Source organism: Schistocerca gregaria, chromosome 1 (assembly GCF_023897955.1).
Source record: "Schistocerca gregaria isolate iqSchGreg1 chromosome 1, iqSchGreg1.2, whole genome shotgun sequence".
NCBI lineage: Eukaryota > Metazoa > Arthropoda > Insecta > Orthoptera > Acrididae > Schistocerca > Schistocerca gregaria.
This window is the reverse complement of record NC_064920.1, coordinates 908,564,349-908,577,461: the sequence shown is the minus strand read 5'-3', so window position 1 is coordinate 908,577,461 and position 13,113 is coordinate 908,564,349.

The window sequence follows — 13,113 nt, the reverse complement described above, 5'->3', positions numbered from 1 at the left end:
CCTTGCGAAGAGGGTATAACTTAATGAATTTTGAAAAAACATCAACCATAACAAAAATGTAGCAATAGCCTCCTCTGGTCTTCGGTAATGGTCCATATAAGTCGACAGCGACTAACTGGTGTTGTTCTTTTGGTAAGATGTTTTGCATCAATCCTCGACAAGTTTGGTTGGATACTTTTACTCTTTGGCATCTGTCACAACCCGTCAAAATTTTTCTAACCCTCCTGGCTATGTTGTTAAAGTACACATTTTCTTCGATTTTCTGGATACACTTTTGAATCCCACAATGACCAAAACTTTCATGAATGTACTTGATGAGTACATTGATGTACTGTTCAGGCCAACATAATTTCCATACATCGCTATCTACACTGTTTCTCTTGAATAGAATCCCCTTGTAGATTTTGTAATAATCTCCCACTTTTTCATGTCCCTTTTGCCCAGTTTACAGTTCTCATCGTGGTTCTGATTCCATCGGATGTCATTACAAATGTCTCTGATTTCTTGTTCATTGTCCACCCCTCTTAAATACATAATTTTGAATTCTTTTTCACATTCCCCACTGCCATCTTCAAAGTCACCCCCCACAGGTAGTCTAGATAAAGCATCAGCAACTACATTATCGGGTCCTCTAAAATATTTTATTGAGTAATTAAATTGTTGTAACAAGAGTGCCCACCTGGTAATCCTTCCATGATGCAACCTACATTCTTGAATATAAATTAATGCCTTATGGTCCGTGTAGACAACTACCTGGTTTCCCAATAAATAATTTCTGAATTTAGAAAATGCCCAGTAAATGGCCAAAAGCTCTTTCTCGGTAACAGTGTATTGCCCCTCATGTTTTTTCAAGGTTCGACTAGCAAAAGCAATAGACCTGTGTTCTATTTTCCCATTTATATTTACTTCTTGGAAAAGATGAGCACCTAGGCCATAATCACTACTATCTGCCATAATGCAAAAAGGTAAACTTAAATCAGGACGGTACAAAATTTGACTGTTACATAACTGTGTTTTTATTTCTTCAAAAGCAGCTTCACATTCCTGATCCCAAACCCACATTGTGTTTTTCTTCAGCAATCTGTTAAGACTTGGAGCATTTAGAGCTTGGGTACTAATGAACTTTCTGTAGTAACCGCACATCCCGAAAAATGACTTTAGTTGTTTCTTGGTTTTTGGAATTGGGAATTTTGCAATTGCCTTGAGTTTTTCAGGATCTGGCAAAATACCTTCCTGAGAAATACTGTGCCCCAGAAAACTTCAATTTTTTCATACCAAACTTACATTTAGATAATTTAAGTGATATTCCCCCTTTCCTTAACCTATTGCAAACCTCCCTCAAAGTATTAACATGTTCTTCCAAAGTTTCTCCAGTAATCAAAATGTCATCTACATACACAGTTAATTTTGATAAAACATCTTTTCCCAAAACAAAGTCAAGTGCTACAATGAATTCGGCTACTGAGACATTCAGCCCAAATGGTACCACACAATACTGGTAACATCTTCCCCCATACAAAAAGGCAGTATACTTTCTGGAATCATTTTCTAATTCTACTTGGTGAAATCCGGATGTGTGATCTAAACTGGTCATGTATTTCATTCTTTCAAATTTATGAAGTAATTCATCTATATTCTCGGGATGATCGGTCTCTCTTTCCAGATACTTATTTAGGTGTCTTGAATTTAGTACAAGCCTGACACTGCCATCACGTTTTGCAACCACTACCAAAGGATTATTGTATTGGCTCTTACTTCTCTCAATGATGCCCCACTCTTCCAACTTTTGAAGTTACTTTTCTACATCTTTTCTCTTTGCAATGGGTACACTATAAGGTTTTATAAAGAATGGCTCATGTGGTTTTAATCTGAGTTTACATTGATAATTCTTTACTCTGCCAGGTCTATCATCAAAAACATCACAGTAATTCCACAATAATCTTTCTAACTCTACCTTCTGTTCTTGGTTCAAATTATCTGATTCCCGTAATTTTTCTTGAACTATATCCCCATATTCTCCATCATCATAATCCTCAGTAATTTCCTCTACACAATAACCACTGTCTTTAGAAAATGTAACGTCCCTAATTTCAATTCCCTTATCAGCACAGTTTTGAACCGACATGTCAGTACTGGAACATACTCTCGTCTTAGGATCAATAAAGGTAAACAAACTCTTTTCCCAATCAAATGCTGCATTAGCTTTTAATATCCAGTCCATACCCAACAGTACATTCTCATTTAGGTCACTTATTACAAGACATCCTTGAGTAAACTGTACATCATTTATACTGAAGGACAACAACACCTGTCTATTAACAATTTTGCTCAGTTTCCGGTAATGCCTCTAATTTTTATTCCAACAACTGGTAATTCAACAAAGTCAGGATCATGCTTAATTATATCTCTTAATTTGCTTGAAATGGCACTAATTGGACTCCCTGTGTCAATCAAACAATACCCTTCCCAACCTGCAGCTTTAATTTTTATGTATGGACTACCAATAGTGGTGTTTTCCCTTTCTTCCTGTTCTTCATACAAAAGATCTTCTGCTATCTCATCATACCTCTGTTCCATATTTAGGTTTTCTTTATTAGGCAATACTTTCTTCAAACTTCTAGGTCTACTGGAATTAACTGGAATGTCTGGATTACTATTTACCTCAGACACATCCTGACTAGTACCCCGTTTGATGATTTCATTAGGCTTAAAAGCAGAAACTGGTTCACAAATTTCCCTTAATTTGATCTTAACATCATTGTCATCACTGTAATCTTTAAATTTGTCCCAAACAGATTTCAAAATAATCTCAGATGCATCAGCACAATCAACCCCCCTGTCTCCTGATGTATTACTAAGCTGAACTGGCACAATCTGATTCTCATGTGGAATGTAGTTAGAGTTCCTGGCACAACTATTCTCAACACTATTGCTTATAACATCCTCCTTAACTTCAACATAAACTATTCCATCCAATTCACCATCAAAATCTTCTAGTACATAATCACCATTAGCCTTAACATCAACATTATCATCATCATTGCCTGAGCTTACACTACAAACACTACTAGTATCACTAACATTACTCACAACACCATCTTCACCAACCACATCCACATGAATATCAGACTTTCCAGAAACTTCAGTACGAACATCATTATGACAACTTACATCTAAAACATCACCACACATAAGTTTGTACAATCCAAAATTATCAAAGTTATCCCTACCTTTCATGTCAGCATTAGGTGCTTCTTCTTGATTATATAAATTTGCAATTATATCATCTTCTAAGCCTACTTCATCAAAGGTAGCCTGGTTCCTATTACAGTTGTTTCCAGTATTTTCTCTGATGACATTCCAAAATTTCCTGTCAAATTTAATTTTTTCATTACCTCTATCTACAGATCGATCATAAGCATACTGTCTATACTGGTTAGGTCTTTGATTATAGTGCTGTCTGTTCCGGGTGAAATTAGCCTGATTTTGAAAATTCCTTGCCCCAAACTGACAGACTCCCAGTGGAGCATTTAGTCGTTTAAAGGCCTATGTCTGTCGTTTCCCTGCTTCGTGTTACCTTCTCTCATGTCATTACCCCAGGACCTGTTTCGATTTTCCCATTCTCTGTTTGAATTAAAGTGCTGATCATTCCTACCAAAATTTCTTCTGTCATTGCTATTATAATTATCCCTGTTGTTGTTAAAGTTTCTTCGTTCACTATTATTGTTATTATTTCCACGGTTCGGTTCCCACCCTCTGTGTGATGAACCTACAAAGTCGTTAAATCTGTTGTTTTGTTCAAAGGCTCTATCAAGTTTGTCCACATATTTCAAGAATTGTTCTATGGACTCATCTGGACCATATACTAAACCCCATTGTACTCTTTTCGGAAGTCTCCGTTTTAGTGCATCAATTTGAGTTAGCTCATCAAATGGCTTATCCAGATGCACTAATTTTTGCAACTGTTTCTCACAATAGGCTTTCATTGACCCATCAGATTCTCTGTAACTAGGACCATTCAAGAATTCACTTTTGATTCGAGCTTGCTCAGTTTCAGACCAAAATTTGGTTAGAAAACATTTTTCGAAATCTTCAAAGGACATTTCCGGGGAACAATTCTGATTGGCTCACGAAAGCGCCTCACCATCAAGTAATTTCTTTACAAATTTTATCTTAACACTATCTGTCATTATGGACGTGAACTGCTCCTTGCAGAATTGCATGAAGTCTTTTGGGTGTATATTCTTGTCACCGGGATAAGTTTTAATGGGAAAATTTCCCCATACGCCATTACAACTATTACTAAAACCTTTTTGCAACATAATTTCTTGTATTTCTACAAATTTTCTGTCTACAGTTTTTTCGACATTACCTACTCTACTACATATTTTTGTGACCTTTTTGTCAGAATCAGATTTGAAAGATTCAATTTCGCTTTCAAAAAATCGTTTTGTCTGGTCAAATTCATTTCTCAATTGAGAATTTTCCTCATTTACAAAATCAACAACTTTTTAAAGTTTTGACTGGTTATTTGAAATTTCGTTACTTAAATCAGTTTCAAGGACAGAAATTTTGCTCTCAACCGTGTCCACACGACAACTAAGTTCTTTTTGGTTTGACTCAAAAGTAATTCGCCATTCTTCGAGAACCTGATTAGTGTGAGCAATCTGTTCAGTATTTGAATTTATTTCTGATTTTAAATCACACACAGCCTTCGAAATCGACCTGTCCATCTGTTGTTGTGTCTGCTCAATTTGTTGACGTAATTCGGCACGAGAATCGTCCATCTTCGAGTTTGTGTTATCCAACTTCGAGTTTAACTCTGAAAACATTTGTTTTACCATTTCCAACATTCCTACACTGTCAGAAGCACTTTCCCTAATAGGTGTACTCGCTACACCGCTGTCAATACTGAAATCTGCGTCTTTTTCCATTATTTTAGGAAGCAGGTACTTATTTTAGTGTCCGTCGGCGGTCGTTGGTGTCCGAGTTTTGCGAAATTTCTTCAATTCCAGGATGGTTTCGCTCAGTTGATTCACTCCTCTTCTTGTGACCCCAGAATCGACGTATTTACTTCTGAAGAATGACTGGTCCGTCGTATATCCTCTTCTTGTGGTCCCAAAACAGACGTATTTTCTTCTTGTGATCCCAGAAGAGACGTATTTTATTTTGAAGAATCACTGGGTGGTCGTCATATCCTCTGCTTCCTCCACCAAATTATAACATTTCAGCTCCTCAACACCAAATTAAAACGTTCCACTTCAATTTGTTTGCACTTATAGCGATCCCAGCTTCCTCAACCAAATTAAAACATCCCATCTTCCTCAACCAAATTAAAACGTTGCATTAGGAGGTGTCTGCTTCGTGCAAAAGGTCTTGAGTTCATATTGACGACAACAAGTAATGCTTCATTACAGACGTTTATTTACAAACAGAACTGACAGACTTCACAGACTCAACAACTGACTCTCCGAGCTAACCGCACTGCATATCCGAACTGGCAACTGACAACTCCTAGGTGTATTACTATCTTCCCAAACAATGAAAGTCGTTTGACAATGTTTTGTTTATAATACGATAGCAATTCACAGCTTAAAACTAAATTAGACATTACAGAATTTTAGTACAGATTAAAGTAAGTGAAAGGATCAGTACATATAAATTCTTACAAGCATAATTTCCAAATAGATTTTATAACATTTTTCTACCAGCTTCTGGATAACCTTCACCAGATTTGTACCGATGTTTCCAGAAATATCTTGACATTTGATTCTGGATATTTCTTGAGTGATTTAGAACAACTATTTATATGTAAAATGATTTAAATCGTGTTTCAAAACGTAAATAAATCTTTTTAGCAATATAACTTGATACAAATCGTCTTTCGAAATTAGGTAATGAAACAGTTTTCACAAGTTTTCGTATTTTTGCGATCATAATATAGAATTTCTCCATAGAAAGTTCCAGAAGTGTGCATTAAACGTTCTTTTACAGACTTTCTCTTTAGCTGGTGAGTTTTTAAAAGTATCTTGTCCATATTATACGAAATAATTTAGCTTAAAACTGATAATTTATACAATTAATCAGAGCTACAGCAAACAGTGAGTCTTTCTTTTACAAAATGAAATATAATTACAAAATTGAATGAAAGTAGGTTACTAACACTAATATATATTTACATTAATTCTATTTTTGTTCTTTCTGTGCAAAATGTCCTAATATTGACACAGTACAATATTTAAACATCCCCAAAGTTTCCCTTTACATTTTGCATATCTGTATCGACATCCCCTAAAAGTCTACAGTATCGAATACTTCAATATGTCCCAATATGTCCTGTAATGTTACAATACATATATTTCAACACAAAGAAAGGACATGTGTATACTGTACAAGGTACAAAGGCTGACTGGAACATTAACATGGCAGCTCGTCAGGGCAGTTAGAGTTCAAAGATCATGCTTTACATTGTCAATGTGACCTATTGACGCCACACAGTCGCCCTCTCCCCCTCCCCCCCTCCCACTACCCCGCAGTGCGTAGTACGGGTACGACCTGCGAGGCCTGAGGGGAGGCCTTGAGGGTGTCACCATTGGAGTGAGTAGTACGAGACAGCAGGTGCACGTCTGAGAGCTCCATCTCAGTCAGGGCAGCATTGAAACAGAGGATGACACGCGTAAAGCTCAAATACTAAACACCTTTTTCCAAAGTTGTTTCACAGAGGAAGACCGTGCTGCAGTTCCTTCTCTAAATCCTCGCATGAACAAAAAAATGGCTGACATTGAAATAAGTGTCCAAGGAATAGAAAAGCAACTGCAATCACTCAACAGAGGAAAGTCCACTGGACCTGACGGGATACCAATTCGATTCTACACAGAGTATGCGAAAGAACTTGCCCCCCTTCTAACAGCCGTGTGCTGCAAGTCTCTACAGGAATGGAAGGTTCCAAAAGATTGGAAAAGAGCATAGGCAGTCCCAGTCTTCAAGAAGGGTCGTCGAGTAGATGCGCAAAATTATAGACCTATATCTCTGACATTGATCTGTTGTAGAATTTTAGAACATGTTTTTTGCTCGAGTATCATATCGTTTTTGGAAACCCAGAATCTACTCTGTAGGAATCAACATGGATTCCAGAAACAGCGATCGTGTGAGACCCAACTCACTTTATTTGTTCATGAGACCCAGAAAATATTAGATACAGGCTCCAAGGTAGATGCTATTTTCCTTGACTTCCGGAAGGCATTCGATACAGTTCCGCACTGTCACCTGATAAACAAAGTAAGAGCCTACGGAATATCAGACCAGCTGTGTGGCTGGATTGAAGAGTTTTTAGCAAGCAGAACACAGCATGTTGTTATCAATGGAGAGACATCTACAGACATTAAAGTAACCTCAGGCGTGCCACAGGGGAGTGTTATGGGACCATTGTTTTTCACAATATATATAAATGACCTAGTAGATAGTGTCAGAAGTTCCATTCAGCTTTTCGTGGATGATTCTGTAGTATACAGAGAAGTTGTAGCATTAGAAAATTGTAACGAAATGCAGAAAGATCTGCATCGGATAGGCACTTGGTGCAGGGAGTGACAACTGACCCTCAACAAAGACAAATGTAATGTATTGTGAATACATAGAAAGAAGGATCCTTTATTGTATGACTATATGATAGTGGAGCAAACACTGGTAGCAGTTACTTCTGTAAAATATCTCGGAGTATGCATGTGGAATGATTTGAAGTGGAATGCTCATATAAAATTAATTGTTGGTAAGGCAAGTACCAGGTTGAGATTCATTGGGAGAGTCCTTAGAAAATGTAGTCCATTAACAAAGGAGGTGGCTTACAAAACACCTGTTCGACCTATATTTGAGTGTTGCTCATCAGTGTGGGATCCATACCAGATCAGGTTGACGGAGGAGATAGAGAAGATCCAGTGGTTTGTGGTCAGTAGGGATGAAGAAAGAGTGGTCCTCAGTGTTGGAGCGAAAATGTTTGATGGCGTTTTGCACAAATGGTGGCATTGCACACAGCACTACTGTAACCAATGTTGTGGTGCGTAGAGGATCAAAGCATGTGTGTGAATTTTGGTCTCTTTGAACACCACATGAGGGATCGATCATTACACAATTATGGAAATCATCCGCTTCACCTGTCACATATTGGCATGCACAGTCAGGCAACATGGAACCTGAGTCCATTGTTTGAGGTAACTGTGTAACACCTGGACATTGCAGAGCTGCAAAGTGTGAGGTTGACTTCATTGGAGATTGCAAATCACTGTCCGTTAGTGACGAAACACCTATTGGCAGGGGGTTGGAGTTGCCTGTTAGTAGGAGCTGAGCCTCCAAAATGTTGGGTGAGGCAGCCATGGTGTCAAATGTAAAACCTGTTGATTCCATACAGCCAGCGTGGAACGCAGAAGCATAGAAACTTCGGGGTCACCAATATGGGAAACGGGAATACATGCAACAAACTGTTCCCATAAATGTCTATACATACATATATTTCAGCACAAAGAAAGATATATGTGTATGCTGTACAAGGTACAAAGGCTGACTGGAACATTAACATGACGGCTCATCAGAGCAGTTAGAGTTCAAAGATCAGGCTTTACATTTTCGATGTGACCTACACTAAATAATTGATGAAGATTTGCCTGTTGCTACAAATATATTTTTATTTTATCACATTCTTCTGTATCACACTGACTACACAATCTCCATTTCTGTCACATCACGAGAGAGGCATGATTAGCAAAATACATGCATTAGCATCTGAGGCATGCTACTACTTACATTCTGTGATACTCACATTATTCCAAAGAGTGTACAAACTTTCTTTACCAAAGAAGAATTTTCACCAAATTATATCATTATTTTGTAAATAAATCCAGAAATAAATTTAGTAATTAGTGTTAGATTGTACAATTAATAATAAGAATTTTAAGTATACCAGAAATTTTGTGATTTCAAATGTTTTTAAAAGGAGTGTAATTTTAACTGTTAGTACATATCAATTGTAACACATTAATTTCTGTTTTATTCATTTTTGCCTGAAATATAATGCATCATATGCAAAATCAAATGAATTCTTTTAATTAAACAGTTGAGATAATTTTGACCTAGGCGAGAATCAAATGGCTCTAAGCACTATGGGACTTAACATCTGAGGTCATCAGTCCCCTAGAACTTAGAACTACTTAAACCTAACTAACCTAAGCACATTGCACACATCCATGCCCGAGGCAGGATTCGAACCTGTGACCATTGAGGTCAAGAGTCATGCGGTTCCAGACTGAATCGCCTAGAACCGCTCAGCCACACTATGCAAGAATCAACAGTATACATAGAACTGGTTATCTCTATAAGAAAAAAAAGGAAACATAATGTTAGAGTAGGGTGACTCATTATCTGTGAGCCAGTACCACCCACAACCTGCACTGTGAAGTGTCCGTCACAAGGACCAAGTGGAGGTATGGTTAGTACGTCACTAAGCAGGGTGCAGTCTGCAATATGTTCTTACGAGTGGAAAACATGGTTTCACAAGTGGTGAACAACAAAACTTAGTTCCTCTGCATGACAGTGCAATTGTTGCTGCCTCAGGCAAAAATTTATGACAGTAGGCGACTTAGACTAGAAAAACCTGAAGTTATTTAACTAACAAAGGGCATGGAAGCAATAAAATAGCAGAAATATGTTTTTGAAAGACTTTGAGACCCTTGTGAGAAACTTCAGACCCAAGATAAATGATAGAAGACTTAAAACAATTTATGTTCTTCTAAATGGCCCTTGAACCTGGCTGGTTGGAGGACAGAAAAGAGTATAGATATTTCATAAATGTTCATCAGTGGAAACACTGGCACCTACTAATTTGCACAACCAAGCACAGGTGCTATAAGTAGTTCCAAAACAAGTTGAAAAATAGCAGGAATGCTGGGACACCAAAAAGCAACTGGAAGTATTAGTACATTCCAAAATGGGTATTGACAACTAACATATGTTGTGACACTGTATTTAAAGGATGTTATAAATAGACATATGACAAATCAATTTTGGAGAAATATTGATCACCTGATAACTTTGCAAAGAGTTAATTCGAGAGCAGTCTCGGGTCAGAGTCCTCTACGGATTGTGTGTTCACAGAAACTTTAAAATCTTTGCAGGGGTGAAACAGGCCCAATAGTTACTTTATTATAACTAAGGGTGTAAACAATTCACTTGATGCAATGGGCAGAACAATGCCGAATTCCATGAGGTGATCTAATTCATCTTTGACTTGTTTGCTGAGTGCTACTGGAACCAGACAGAAGGTTACATGGTAATGTGCACTTGAAAATTATTGACACACCCCAGTACAGTAGAGGACAATGAGAAAAACTGAGAACATAATGCACCTAACTGTGTATACAGCACTAATTCAGACACTAAATTCACTTCATCTGAAATGGTAAAACCAAACAAGTTTAAAGCATCTGATAAAAAATATTCTCCATATTTGTTTTATCTATAGCAAGAAATGTAAGTGACTGAACTACTGACTCTCAGGTCACTGGGGCAGAGAACTGACCAAGAGTAGGAATACTTTGTTTATTGTAATTTACTAACTTTTGTGACACAGGGAGAATAGGAGGGGTGTCCAAGTCCACGTAAGTTCACGAGTTTAAAAAGGTGACTATAGCTCCTTTATCCACTTGCATGTGCAGAACTTTAGAAAAAACCATAACGTCAATGAAAAATTCATTTGGTGCAACAGAAACACCTAATACAATGTTTATGGCCATTTACACATCAGGATCATTGTGCTGAGTTTTTACATTACAAACAGAAGCAATGTTATCTTTTTTGTTGCAATTATGACAGGTAGCCCAGTGTTTAAGACTGTTTGGGCACTCATGGTTAAATGCACAATAAAGGTATGATGGGAATATGGAATGCACACATTGCTGTTTACTGGCCTGTTTACTTTGTAAGTGTGACACTTCTAGGAGTGAGATTGAATGTCTTGATGCCATGATTGTGTGCAGACCACTGCAGCCATGTCTTCCCCTGTGAACTATCTGAAACTTGGTGTGGAGGAGAGGGTTGGGTTCCTGATACCTCACACCATGATCTAATTAGGTTACTTGCAGCTCGTGACTCCTTGAATCATTGTGCAACAGCTAAAACCTCAGAGAGGGATGGATTTTGACCCTGGAGGCGATGCTCTCACACCTCATGACCCATCACAATGTGACCAGTGTACTCTATATGTATATTGGACACAAAATGACAATGACTTGACCCAGAGAGTTCATCTGCCCAGATTGATAGGGTTGATGTGGTTGCTTCCTATGGTGGTTAAACTCAACCAGGGAAGCAATAACATGGGTATACTTACAGTAATGTTTCGAAAGAGGTTCACATTAAAAAAGCCAGATTCTGCAAAAGGTTGAGTTGACACAACACTTGATACATTCTTGGCAATATCTGTGAAAAGGAACAGGGCACAAGATAAAACAGTATCAAGAAACTTGCTGCTTGATCAACCAACATAAAATGTCTTCCATAACACCATCAGCCATCATGAGAATAAATGGAGGACCAATCAGAGTAGAAATTTGTGCAGAAAACAGGACAACACCCAGGACAACACCCATCGCCAATCATGTTGGAATTAGGATTAAGTACAACATGACCTGTAGACTGAGCAAAACTTTATTCCGACTTGGCTAGTCTTAAATAGACTGAGGCACATGGCAGACTCTGATATCAATTTCTCTCTCTCTCTCTCTCTCTCTCTCTCTCTCTCTCTCTCTCTCTCTCTCTCTCTTTCTCTATTTCACACACACACACACACACACACACACACACACACACACACAAATGTGCAGTCACATACAGAAGCCTGAGGAACTATTCATGGATGAAATAGCACCATCACACGTGCAGCAAGTTTCTTGATACTGTTTTATCTTGTGCCCTGTTCCTTTTCACAGATATTGCCAAGAATGTATCAAGTCTTGTGTCAACTCAACCTTTTGAAAGTGTGAACATGTCACGGCAGTGACATAATGGATGTATATTTAACTGTTAAACATTACTCTTATTTCATCATTAAATCTTTAAGAATACTATTTAAAGTAGATCCCCCACTGAGGTAATTTTCACAGCTCGATTATCGTAGTCTTTCACTTTTTATAACTGTATAGTTAATTGGCCTATGATGAAGGGCCACGTAGTATCTGGGAGTAATCCAACCTATATACATATCTCTCCTCAACTACTCAGTGCTATAATGGATAAAAATAACTTTCTGTGTGAGGTACTTGAGCATTGTTCTAAAGTATTCATGTAATCTTTTCTCAAATTCTTTAAGTGCGGTAGAACACTTTAACACAAAGCTATTTACACATTCCTTGAATTCATCCAATTATGTGAACTGAACTGTAAAGAGGATTATTTAATCAATTTCATCCCATGCTCAAAACTTGAGCAGGCATGCCAATTTTGTCACAAGCGGGCACGTGGGTCATTTTGTTCACACATAGTCAAAAGCTGTCATTATGCTACCAAGGGAAGCATGTATGAACTAAATCACAGTTTACATTTAGTTTATTTAAAAAACAATAGAATAAACTTATATTACATCACTAATTTACTATTTGATTAAACAAATAAGAAAATTTCATATCTTTCTATTGCCTCAGCTGACACATCAATCTATTGTAACACATTTTTAACCACATACTGAACAACTCTTTCATTGCAGTATAAAATTACAAAGACTTTATATATTGAAGAAGTATCAGTTATCATAAAGTGCCTTCCATCCACACAGTTAATTGTCTTGCACATTTTTGGGAAATGGTTTACACTGCTCACATGTATGCACTGCTTTTAAGTGTCATTTGCAAACAAAGCTGTGGCATAAGTTACACCTTATGGTTGCTCATCCACGACACACACTAACCTCTTTTCTTGGTGGCATCCTCCTCAGTTCTTTCAACATATGGATCTTTGTATTTCACAAGGAAAGTTGCAATGTTGGCAGGAAGTGAAGCAATATTGGCTCTTTCCACTAGTTGAGGCTTCATAAGAAACAGCGCTAAATCTTCCAAGAAAACTCTTCTCTTCTTT